We start from the raw sequence: 13421 nt of genomic DNA, 5'->3' as shown, positions 1-13421 counted from the left end.
AGCCACATGAAATCATCATGAACTCTGCTCAGAACAAACTTGACCCACTGGGGTTTGAACACACGGGGATAGGTTAGGGCTTCAGTCAATCCCTTGATCTTGATGTGCTCATACTTGCTATTTAATTTATCATTTGTGCATAATTCATCATAGGTGTCTTTAATTTCAACATGACCGAGTTCTTCAACATGACATTTGGTGAAGAATCTCACATCCTTGACTAACAACACTCTATCCGGAATGAGTGAAGAAGGGGTTTTGTCATCCGGTTCAGATGCAACTTTGGGAGTCAAAGAGTATTTTAGTGAGGGCTTCTCTACATTCTTGACAACAATGAGATCTTGGATCTTAGGCACCATTTTAGATTTCATATAAAAGCTAACAAAGGATCCTTAGGGTTTCAAGATTTCAAATGACAGACACTTCACACTTAGCAAATAATAGCAACTTGATAAGATCGGTAAACCAGCTTAACAATGCATTGAGATTGATGTAAATACCTTGAATTTTCTTTGGAGGAGGTTTGATCGCCTTAGATTCGCTTTTCTCTGCTCTCTCAAAAACTTGGTGAGTTGAAAATGACCACGAAAATGCTTTTAAGTACACAATATGCCTTATTAGGCTCCATGCAGGTTAGGTCAAAAATATTAAATGCACTCGGTTCCACTTAACTTTCTTTCCTTTTTCTGCTTTAACCGAGTAACCAAACTTCCTTCACCGACTTGACAGGCTTCCTTTATTCACCGACTTGACAGGTTTCCTATAAAGTACTTCAAAAGACTTTGACAAAATTTCAAACTTACTATTACATCTTAATTATGTAGATTTGAATTAAGTACATGATAAAATAGGAATTGTTAAGATTTAACCTTGATAGAATGTAGTCCCTTCATACCTTTACCGATTAATTTGGAATAGGAGCACCTAACTCGATAGGTAAGGTGCTTTCTTCATTTGACACAATTTCCTTCTTTTTCCAAATCATCTTTAATTTGTCTTTTATTTCCTCAGTGTCTTTTCTAGGTTGATCTCTGCAATCTCCAGCTAAGTGTCCAACTTTGTGACAATGAAAACATGCCATACTAGGATTTCTCCATGATCTTCGGTTGTACATCCCAAACCTTATAAAATAGTTGGCACTTATATATCCATATCTTCCACAACATTCACACCATATCCTTGTATTGTAATCCCATGGTACTGCAGAATATTGTCGGTAAGGATTTGTGTGAGTTCGGTAACCTCTAGCATTTTCTCGATGTGCATACCACATATAGTTCTTTTGCTTAAGCCAACACTTCTCGGTACTATGTCCATAGCTATTGCAGTTTTTACAAAACCCTTTGAATTTTGCCTTTTGATAATTGTTTACAGACTTTGTCCTACATTGTTTAAATGTGTGACCATATTTATTGCAATTGTAACAATAATTGTTGGACTTAGTGACATTCGGTTGCTTACCTTATCTGATGTGGCACAAGTTGGCAGTGTGACCTTGATTTCCACTCTAGTTGCAAATAAGCTTATTTCTTTTGATGTTGTTCTTGTTTCCAGCTTGCTTTGATGATTCTCCTCTCTCGGTAGTATGAATTCCCTTTTTGGTAGAGTCTTTTCCTTTGTAACCGAGTCCTGCATCTTTGTTGGGTCTTCTTGTATTCAGTTGCTCATCCAACATCTTAGATTCTTCATAACTCTTCTTTAGTGTTTCTTTGGATTTCTTCTCTGTTTCAAGTTCATCGATCAACCTTGATACTTCAAGTTTCAATGCTTGATTCTCATCATCCTTCAGATTTGCTTCATGATGTGCATAACCTAGTTGATCTGACAGATTTTGTTGAATTCTAGTCAACCTTGTGATTTCATCATTCTTATCAGATACTAAGACTTCAAGTTGTTGTTTCTCTCTTTGTAGATCTCTTACTTTATCCTCAGCTGTCCTTAATGCATCAAGATTTTCAGTCATCTGTGTGCTGAAATGTTCATGTTCTCTTTTCATTGCTTTTAGTTAATCAACCAGTGCTTTGTTCTTTTCTCTCAATACTCCAATCATTTCTTCAGTTTCTTCAGATATGCTATTCTTAGATGATGTCTCAATTTGTTCCACTAACTCTTGAGAGTCTTGCAAATCATCAGATAATCTTCTTCTTACTTTCATAGATTTTTGCATTTGCCTTTGCATATCTGCAATCACTTGATTAGCATGATCCAACTCTTCTTGCAGATACACAATCCTCTGAGATTGTTTATAGCCTTCCATTGATAAGATATTTCTCTTTAGGTAGTTAAACCCTTTTCCAAGATTGAAGCTCTGATACCAATTGTTAGGCCCAATATGGAAAGCTAATGTACTGAGAGGGGAGGGGTGAATCAGTACTTCAAAACTTTTCTTCAATAATAACTTTACTGTTATGCATAAATTAAATAGTGCAGTAACATAATATAAAGCTAAAACAAATAGATAACAATCATACATGATTCACTCCATAACACATATATTTTGGTTATGCAGAAACTCTTGGTTAGAGAGAAAAACTGTGGTGGGGATGGCACCCACAACTTCACTACTACAATATTAAAGAGTGTTCGGTTAGAGATACATGTTTAGCTATTTCTGATAACTTACCCTGTTAGGAGTAACAAGATCTGTTAGATCTACCTTGCTAAAGGATTTTACAACACTCAAACTAAATGTTTCACCTGGTTAGAGGCTTTACAATTTATAGACTTGATTAGAGTCTTTTACCCTGTTAAATGTTTCTCTTACAACTTCAAAATATTACAATAAATCATTACAAATATCTGCAAATTTACATCTGGAATGTTATAGCAAATTCTATATGCTCAGAATAGATTACCTTGCTTATAACATACCTTGGTAACCCATATAGTAACTCAGTAAACCCTTCTGTTTACTCTGTTCTTTGACTGTTCTTTGAAATCCTTCTTGGTGACCTCTGTGTCTCTGTAACAGTCTTCTTACACTCATGCACACACCTTTTTAATTCTTAACTCATGCTATATAAATAGATCTCTTATGTCGGTGATCCATTCATTGCTTCAATCTTACAAACATGTTTTATTGAATGAATAACCATGCAAAATATTTCATTGGTTAGATGACCTCAAAATCATACACAATCTTTAAGTGCAATTTCCAATGTGATAACGGTTAGATGTTCCTTGATCTTGTAACACGTTTTCATGTGTATGCCCAAGTTCAATGAATCTGGTAACACATTTCACTCAATGTATATCAACTTGATGTGTCATCTTTGCTGCTCGGTAGACATGAAATGATACTCAGTAGACAACTCGGTGTATACTACGTTCTGAGACTACTTTCTTTAATAACTGACTGGATTGTGCATACCGACTGAATATCTTGGTAGAGATAACCGACTAGAGTATATAGAATAACTTTGAACATAAAACTAATGGCAACTTGATAAGTAGTAACAATTCGAGCATCCTTACAACTAGAGGAAGAGTTCACGGTGCTAGATTGGCAGCAATGAAAGTGGAAGGAGAAGCTTATAGATGAATATTATAAGTAGAGGAGGGGTTGCAAATTTCATAATCTTGCAGCATTATTCCAAAGTTGCATCTGAACTATCCACTTCCCCCAGTTGTTTTTTACTAATCCTCTTTCATTGCCTTTGAGCCATTCAGTGGTGCAGGGGAAAATGTGGACAACCCTTGAAAGGTTCCTTGCGACTGAAAGGGCCTTTCAATTCCCCTTCGATTGTCCAACATATTTTCAAAGCCCCTTTGGTTGTAAAACAATCAGTCTCAATGCTTTTCATCCCATGTCATAGAATTTAAAACCCATGAATGCACAATACAGCCTTGCAAACAAAAATCCTCCTTCTGTAACCATCTTCATGATAACATGCGGAATTATTTTGACAACTACTTGCCTGAGACGCAACTCAATGTTCCTTTTATAAGGATTTGGGATTACTCAAAATATCTCATCTTCATATAGTCACACATGCATGCTATCTTTCTTGCTTTATGCTTTTAAAACTATCCCTATTTCATTCGCATTGCCAATTTAGTCATCTTTCTTTTCAAAAATCATCGTTGTATTTATCCATGCAATCTTTTAATCACCGTCACCATGATCTCTTTGTCCCATCATCTGTAAACAACTACTACTTATTCTCTAAGACTCATCATAAACGGATGATTTTGTCATGATCTTCATGCTTCTTGATCATACATTTCACACCCTAGAATGTAGTGTGCCTCTACTTCACTTGTGCCAACTTCAGTCTCTATTATTTACTTGATTACCGCCTACAACTATTCGTATAACCTACCTTAGCACTTGAGAACAACACTTGTCACCTGATTGATACTTCCTTCATATACTTGCATACCATTTGCATGAACTTGACGCTCGTTGAAGTCAAATTTTGCATCTTGCCTAGTGCCAAATTGACACCTCATGTTACTTAAAATTAGCATACGACCCACTTTCTCCCTTTACTCAGAGCTCAGTGAGATTAAAATGGGCATCTTATCAAGTGCTGATCTACCATCTTGGACTCCATTCAACATGTAACAAATGCTTTCTCTTTAACTCGGGACTCACCGAAGTGGAAAAGACATTCCCATCGAGTTGCGAGTGGTCCCACACCACAAAACATAGAGCTTGCCCAACCAACAAAGTGGGACCCATCGAAAGCCAAAAAACTAATTTTCTTCCAAATGACTCGGGACTCGGCCAGAACAAAAAACAAATTTTTCCAAGTGCCAAGTTCTTTCCCGAGGGACACCCTGAAAAAATTAAGTACGCTGAGTGGGATCACAAGATTCGGGACCCACCTTTGGCATGGGTCGACAAGGATTTATTTCCTGCCAGTCTGATTCAAAATTTTATTGGAGCTTGATTGAATTTCAATGGGGTCAAAAAATTTAGGGTTAACAATGTCCTTGGTTGTTGATGTATGCCTCCTGTAGACATAGAAAGAATTCAGATCTCTTGTTTCACAGACCGGGCCTTATCCATTGGGCTCATAACCACTGCGTACTTTATTCTAAGAAACCTAACATTAATGTTCGTTGGGTGGCCCTGGGCCAGCAAACAGGTAAAACCAAAATTTACCCCTATCAAAGGTCAGATTCTCATCATATACCAATATTACCAATTTAAAATAATCACTAAAAATCATTTGATCACACACATCATTGCTGACACTACCTATCCATTCATCATAATTAACATTGCCAACATTTTTAATGGGCATCAAAAAATTATGTACATGCTGGAATATATCACATCTTGAGATACATTTTTCATACCCATAAGACAATGCACATTCAAATTCAATGGAATACCCTTCATTGCTAGTAACACTATCATACTTTGTAAAATTTTCCCCCAATTGATCATCTGAATAGCCAAAGCATTCACTCCTTACCATAAAAATGGCATCATCACATATGATTTTTCAGACAATTTTGCATACAACTTCTAGAACTTTCATGATCATCGATTTGTAAACTCCACAATAAATCCTCAACATCACATTCTTGCAAAAATATTTGCATCTTTGGTCTACTGTCCAAATATAACTCATTCTTCCCATCAGAACTCATTTCCTCATTCATAAATTCATATGATACCTCAGACAAATCTTAGGGTAATCCTTCAAAGACATCCTCTTTGTGGCATTTTTCTTGATGTGGATTAATGTTATAAACAACTTGATCAACATCATTTACATCATACCTGAACATTTCCATCTCAGGCTCCAACATGCAATCAGGCTCACTTTCCAGCTTATTAGATATTCCTTCATGAAAACTTTCATAAGTTTGCTCATATAAATATGAAAAATCAAGGTTTGAGAATGTTCCAATGACTGGTAGATTTGGTTGCCTAGAAGTGGTATTGTGGTTCATTCTCTGTTTATTGTCTCACAAAATTTGTGAGTTCACTTTGTGTTGGGGGTTTGATTGGAAAAGTTTTATTTAATTTTTTTTTTATTCAATTGTTATTTTTTTTGCTGTGATAACTCAGAAATCTTTGAGTTTGTTGTGGCTGGGAATGTATTTTTTAAAATATATAAAAAAATAAAATATTTTTAAAACTTGGGTTGTTTGGGGTTTACGTGGTGGGCCAGCCACCACGTACCCCATGGGAGGGAAGCCAATGGCTTCCCCTTCCCATGGGAGGGGCACCATGGCTGAGACCACGCCGTGATTCCCCACAACCCATGGGCTATGGTGGGGGATCACGTCGTGGCCCCCAAGCCACCGCATCCCCTTTCAAAGGGGTTGTGCATGGTATTTTTAACATAAGTTTTTTTTTTTAAATTTTGTTTATTATTATTTTTTTAATAAAGTTTATTTTATATATATATATACATATATATACACATATATATGTATATATATATATATATGTATATATGTATATATATGTGTATTTATGTATATATATACATATATATACATATATACATATATATATACATATATACATATATATATATACATATATATATATATATGTGTATATATATATATATACATATGTATATATATACATATATATATGTGTATATATATGTATATATATATATACATATGTATATATATCTATATATATATATTCATACATATGTATGTATATATACATATGTATGTATATACATACATAGATATGTATATATATACATAGATATGTATGTATATATATATATATATCTATATATATATATATATATATATATATATATATATATATATATATATGGTGTAGAATTTTGAAAATGGAAAAAGAAAAAAGTTATTGTTGGAATATTATATTTTTAAAATTTTTTTTGGAGAAATATAAATATTAGTAGAATAAATATATAAATTAATTTATATTTTTATATGTATTAGAAAATATGTTTAATTATATAAATGAAATTTTGGTGTTTAGTTTATTGTGTAATGGTGATTTTTGAATGTTGTATTTTGAAATATAGATGAACTAGAAAACCTTGGTCAACTTGTATGTTAAACGAAATGGAAAATTATTGTCAATTTAGATTAGTGAAGATGCGTGTTTAATTACTATATTCGCATTTTTTTTTGAACTACAAGTCCTTGGTCAGATTGTTAGATGTTTTCATGTGGTGGTCTTCATGGCTATTCATGTCTTGAGTCAAGCAGTTGTTATCTGGTTAACATTGTATAAGGGCTTGTTGGGTCAAGTGGTTTTTTGTTGTTTTGAACTCCGTGTACAATTTCATGTTATACCTTGGTTTTGGGAGTTTGTATGATTTTTGGTTAAGTGTCATAAGGGAGAGTGGCTTTCGATTGGGGGCCGCGCCCAAAGTGGTTAGCAGGGTAACCCATTAAAATTTTTCTTAAGTGATAACTTAATAATTCATTAGGGAGCTTGGTAGATGAAATACTAATAAGATAATTTACCTCTCTCATGGTTGAGTTCCAGGATATACTCAAGATGCAGTGAGAAGGCCTGGAATGGCAAAACAACAACCTTGTCTTCATGAAAGGATTGTTTGGGTCCACATTAGACTTGGATGGGGCCGAAGGTTTGAGAGAGGTTACCAAGGTAACCCAAGATGGGGGCTAGGACCTATGGAGGCCTACCAGGGTAACCATACCAAGCTATGTGATGACACTCTTCCCTTATGGTCACTAGTATGTAGTCTTGTTGATTTCACCTGATTTTGATGTGGAGTCATGTTCAGTGAGTGTTACTTCATGTGTGCCTATCCGATGTTGTGAGTTCAACCATGTGTGTGTGCATACCTATAGGTTGCTAGTGGGTCTTCATTCTATCTCCTAGCATGGTGGGTTGGTTCTTTTTGAGCCATATGGTTGGGTAGTAGTGCCAATTTCCATCGGCTGTGTTCGTCCCTTCTTGTGGAGTTGTCTTTTCAGGTGTTCCAGGTGCGATTGGATTCAACAGTCTTGTTATCCAGTTGGATCCCATTTGTCATGGATCATTCTTGTATATCAGGGACCTTTCATGGTCAGTTGTTATAAATTTGATATGTATGCCTTCATGATAAGATGTAAATTGTAATGTAACATTATCTGATTTTGTAACTTAGTGATTATTGAAATGCAGTGTAATTATTATCTTATGATGCAAGCAATGTATGTATGGAAATTTAATGTAATGCATATGTTTTATTTGAATATTAGATGTAATGTAATGGTTAGTGTATGCAGGAAAAGCGGGTCGATAGAACTCAATATGTAAAAAATGGAGCTCTAGGGAGCCTTGCTCACACACCCACAAGACTTCTTGGTGCAAGCTATGGAGTCATGAAGTATGGCTCAGCTTCCCAAGGTTGGTTCCATGGTTCTCTGTCTTACACAGTCCCTCAAACCAATATTTTTACTCTCAGATCACTGAGCAAAATGGTTTAGGAATGACAAATGCAAGAACGAGGGATGCTTTTGTTGATTTTAAAATGAAATGCATCCTACGCTATGCATGATCCTACAAATGCAATAAACTAGTTATAAGATGACAAGGTTAGTAAACAAGACTATCCTAGCATACTATATTTGTCTATGATTAAGCTAAATGATAAGGAAAATACTCTAAACATGCATATTTAGATTAATTCCTATTGAAAAGAGAGGCTAAATGATGAGCAAAAATGATATATTAAAACTTACATAGATTTGAGTATAAGTGTGATGCTAAAGACTTGGATGATGAAAATGGAGGAATGAGAGCTCTATTTATAGAAAAAATAGGGCAATGGATGGCTAGGATTGAAAGAATTAATCAAGGGCTAAGTTTGAAAGTTGGGAATCCATGTTTGCAATTGGCACCAATGAAATGGTGACAATTGTCAACATAAGGTTGGTTGAGAGGAGATGTAAGAAGCATTAAATGCTTGAGAAGACCTCATGGTTACCCTAGGGGTTAAGGGTTAAGGTTAAGTTAGGGTTATCCATTGGATAAATCTTTTACCCAAAGGATTAACTCTTGTGCAAAGGTTTAAGGATAACCATGGTCAAATAAATAAATGCTTGATGAGACCCTTGGGTTACATGGAGGTCGAGTTTATGGAAATTCTTTAACCATGTAAGAGGGTTGAGTTAACCATTAATGGTTATGAAGACTTTGGGGATAAATTTGTAAGAGTCCTTCCAAATTTGGGGGTATTCAACAAGTTAGCTTGTTGAATGGATAAAGGCTAAATTTGAACAGTGACCTCCTCAAATTTAGGGAAAAGAGATAATGGATGGGTTTGGGTTCATTAATCAGGATTAGAAGAATCTAGAAGAGGTTAGAAAGAGGGTTAGGATGCAAATGGGAGGTGTAGGATTTTGCAAGTGGGTGAGGGAAAATAGAATTAATTGAATTTAATTCAATTTGGTTGCAATTAAATAAATTAGATTTATTTAATTTAGGATAACTTTTTTAATTAAATTTGAATTTAATTAAAAAGTGGATAGGGGCTTTAATTGAATAAAATGAATTTATCCTATTAAATGGTATAGTGAATTTAATTGAGTAATTTACTTAATTAAATAGAGGAATGTGGGTAATTTAATTAAATTGGATTTAATTAAATAGAGAAATGAACATAAAATATTCATTTAGAAATATGGTCATTTTTATACGTCTACATTTTGCCCCTCTTTGAAGTGACGTGTGTGCACATGTTATTTCAAAGAAAATGATGTGTCGTTGCGATTTTATGATCAATGTTGTCTTTATGGATTTTCATGTCGTGCCCCAGGTTTGATGTGTGATGGAGATAATGCCCCCTCAGGAGATGAATCAAAATTTTAAAAAAATTGATTTGATTTGATAATTGAGTTTGCAGTGCAAAATTTTGGCTAGGTGAAATGTGTAAATTGATTCATCTTTCGATAATTGATGTGTGTGAGGGTATGAGGGAGACTGCGAGAAAATTACATGCTCATTTCACTAACCCTAATTTCATTTTACCCTATAAAAGGAAAAAAGTGTATTGTTTTGTCTCATTTGTGCTTGTTGACTTTGGAGAAAGAGACTTTTGGAGAGAAGACAAAATGCCTATTCCCTATTCTATGCATCGATTCGAGCATGTTCGGAGGCATCGAAGGCCTGCCGCATATGGACCATCGGTAAGTCAACCCTTTTGACCCCTTTTTGATTTTTAATTTGATCATTTTTGGTCTGTTTTTTATTTTTGAAATTCGGTTTTAACATTTTAGTGCATAAAAGTCTTAGTTTAGCGCATACAAAAAATTCAGTCGCGCATAGGGTAGCATTTTAGGGTAGCATCCGAAAATGCATAGGTTAGCACATGAACTTCTTAGGTTAGCGCATGATGAACATAGGGTAGCGCTTTGGGTCAAAAAGGTAGTGCATAGGTTAAACCTAGCACATAGGGTCCACAGGGGGTCGCATGGGTAGGGTGATGTAGCATGTAGGTTAGACCTAGCGCATAGGGTTAAATAGGTAGCACAAGCATGGGATAGGGTAGCGCATGGGTCAGTTCTAGCACTCAGGGTAGATTGGTTGTTGCATGGAGAAAAAAGGATAGCGCATAGAGTTAGTCTAGCCCATAGGGTAGATAGATTAACACGTAGAGAAAACAGGGTAGTGCATGGATATAGTTTAGCATGTAGCCAAGTTTAATTAGTGCATGGATCAAGTTTTGCAAGATTTAGTGATTTTGAATGTGAAAAATTACATAGGAAAAGGTCAATTTTGCCTGGGGAGATGGATTTTTGCCATTTGCTGTGTCTTTTGTCACGTTTTTGATAATTTGTCCAATATGAGTATTGATATCACTTGGTTTAGTTTGCGATTGTTCAAGTTATTGATGTAGATATTGTTTTGATCAAACCATGATTTGATTTGCACTGTTTCAAGTTCATATGTGTGGAGCCTGATTTGTGTTACAAGTTGATATGGGTTGGAAACTTGATTTGTTTTACAAGCTGATATGGGTTGGAAACTTGAGTTGTTTTACAAGCTGATATGGGTGGGAAACTTGATTTGTTTTACAATTTTATGTGATGTGGAGACTTGAGTTGTTTTACAAGTTTTGATATGGTTTTTGAAAACTTGAGTTGTGTTACAAGTTGATATGGAATGATATGATGTGGAACTTGATTAGATGAGAAAATTATTTCATGTTTTTGATGTGATTTTGATTTTGATATCTTTGTTTTGATGTGGAAATTGATATTGGACTTGTTTTGCTTTTTGACAGGAGTGATTGGGAGTAGTTCAGTCATGGGAGCAGTTCCCTAGACCTTGGGCATTGATACCATGGTTGGCACAGGCTGACCTAGATGTTATTGAGAGATGCGGCTTGTCATCTTTGTTGGATATGCCTTGGTTCACTGTGAACCAAGGTTTACTTACAACTCTCACCAAGAGATGGCATAGTGATATGAACACCTTTCACTTTGCCATTGGTGAGATGATGATCACTCCAGAGGACTGTTACAAGATTTTGCAGATTCTCGTAGCAGGTGCTTTATTGCCATATGAGCAGACCAAGGAGGGTGGGACTGAGGCATTGTGGTGCATTTTCCATGATGAGACAATGTGTGGGTATGAGATCCCCTGGCAGGAGTTCTTGGATTTGGACTATGCACCTCTCCCATCAGTACTAGCAGGTTTCATCGGTGGATTCCTTTGTCCTGACCATAGGTCGAAGGGATTCTTTGTGGGTTGGGGATTGGTGCTCAAGGAGATGGTGACTCAGGGCCTTAGGTTTTCTTGGGGATCAACCATGTTAGCTTACTTGTACAGGGACCTACATGAGGTTGTATATCTGGGTTACGATAGTTTGTCAGCTGGTGTGACACTTTTATAGGTATGGTGCTGGTAGCACATTCCAGCAGCAAGGCCACTGGTGGATAGAGACAGGCCTGCTGGGTGGGCATATGCATATGGCTATAGGGGTCTAGTTGTCCAACGTAAACTGGACAAACTGGAGCACTGGAGGAGGGTGCTAGATGATATAGATATGGTCGTCTGACGACCATATACAAATTGTGAGGTTTGGGTTGAGGATGGGCTAGAGATGCCTTTTGTTTTCATGAGCCAATTTTTGATAGGGCGGACACCCTTTGTGATTGAGAGATTCCAGGTTGGCAGGGTTTTGAGGTAGTACGGTCGGCAGCAGGGTATACCACAGGGGACCTGCTTGTATGCGCGCTGGAGACATGACATACCGGATTGGGGCCCTACTATTGATAGCAGAGCAGTTGTAGAGGATTTCTTCAGCTTAGCGGGTTAGATATGGGACTATGCTCCTGAGATACTAGATGCGGGTATGACCCATGAGTTTGCTGGTTTGTTTGCAGCTTGTGCTATGGCCAGGATATTAGATCCTGAGGAGATACAGCCTGCCTTCAATGATGATGAGGAGGAGGTAGGGGGAGATGGTGATGATGAAGATGATGGAAGTGGAGGAGGGTGATGGGGGAGGAGAGGAGATAGGGGTAGAGATGGGGGAGGTCGGGTGGAGAGAGCAGTTTGACAAGCTATGATGGACAGAGGGAGAGGAGGGTTGGCGATCAGAGCAAGGGAGGAGAGGAGAGTGGGAGAGGTGATGGTAGTGGTGGGAGGGATGGATGAGTGGAGGTGGCCAGCATAGAGGAGGAGGACTGATGAGTTACCGCCACCAGCACCTAGGATAGGCAAAGGGATAGGGGGTACCCCTTCATAGGTGCCCCTACGGGTTTGAGTCCCGACACATGTGGAGGATGCTCAGATTAGGACTATGCAGTTGACAGTTCAGCAGCTGCAGGCACAACTATTGACGCAGCAGCGTCAGATTACCCAGCTGACCCTAGAGCATGATACAAAAATAGAGCAGTGCAGTCGAGCGGAGGAGCTGGTAGGGAGCATTCAAAGAGCGGCAACAAGTGGTCTGATGAGGGACATCATGAGAGAGCTGTCCTCGAGAGTGAGGGAGGCAGAGTATTATCGACGCCACTATGAGGATGTCGTGCCTAGGGAGCGCAAAGTGCAGAGCTTTACGCAGGCGAGATCAAGTCAATCTCAAGAGACTGGGTCACATTCAAAGAGCAGAGGTGTGACAGCGCCCTCAAGACAGGATCCTCCTAGAGATCCAAGAGCTGGGACATCAGCTGCGAGACCATCCCCCTCAAGAGATAGTCATACTTGAGAGATGACGTCTCTATTGTATTGTTAGATCATTGTTTTGTTTGTACTGGGCACAAACATGACAAATTTTGTACATTTTGATCATTTTTGATATATATATATAGATGACACCATTTTCTTTGATCATGTGATGTGTTATGGATGCATGTTCTATATGTTCTTTCTTTACTTTATGATGATGCAATTCTTAGATAGATGATATGATGCATGATGTAAATGTATGATGTATGATTTGATATGCTGTGAGATGTATGATAATGATAATGATGTGCAACTAAATGAAAGATTT

Source organism: Cryptomeria japonica, chromosome 11 (genome assembly GCF_030272615.1).
Source record: "Cryptomeria japonica chromosome 11, Sugi_1.0, whole genome shotgun sequence".
Classification (NCBI taxonomy): Eukaryota; Viridiplantae; Streptophyta; class Pinopsida; order Cupressales; family Cupressaceae; genus Cryptomeria; species Cryptomeria japonica.
This window is presented reverse-complemented; position numbering follows the sequence as displayed.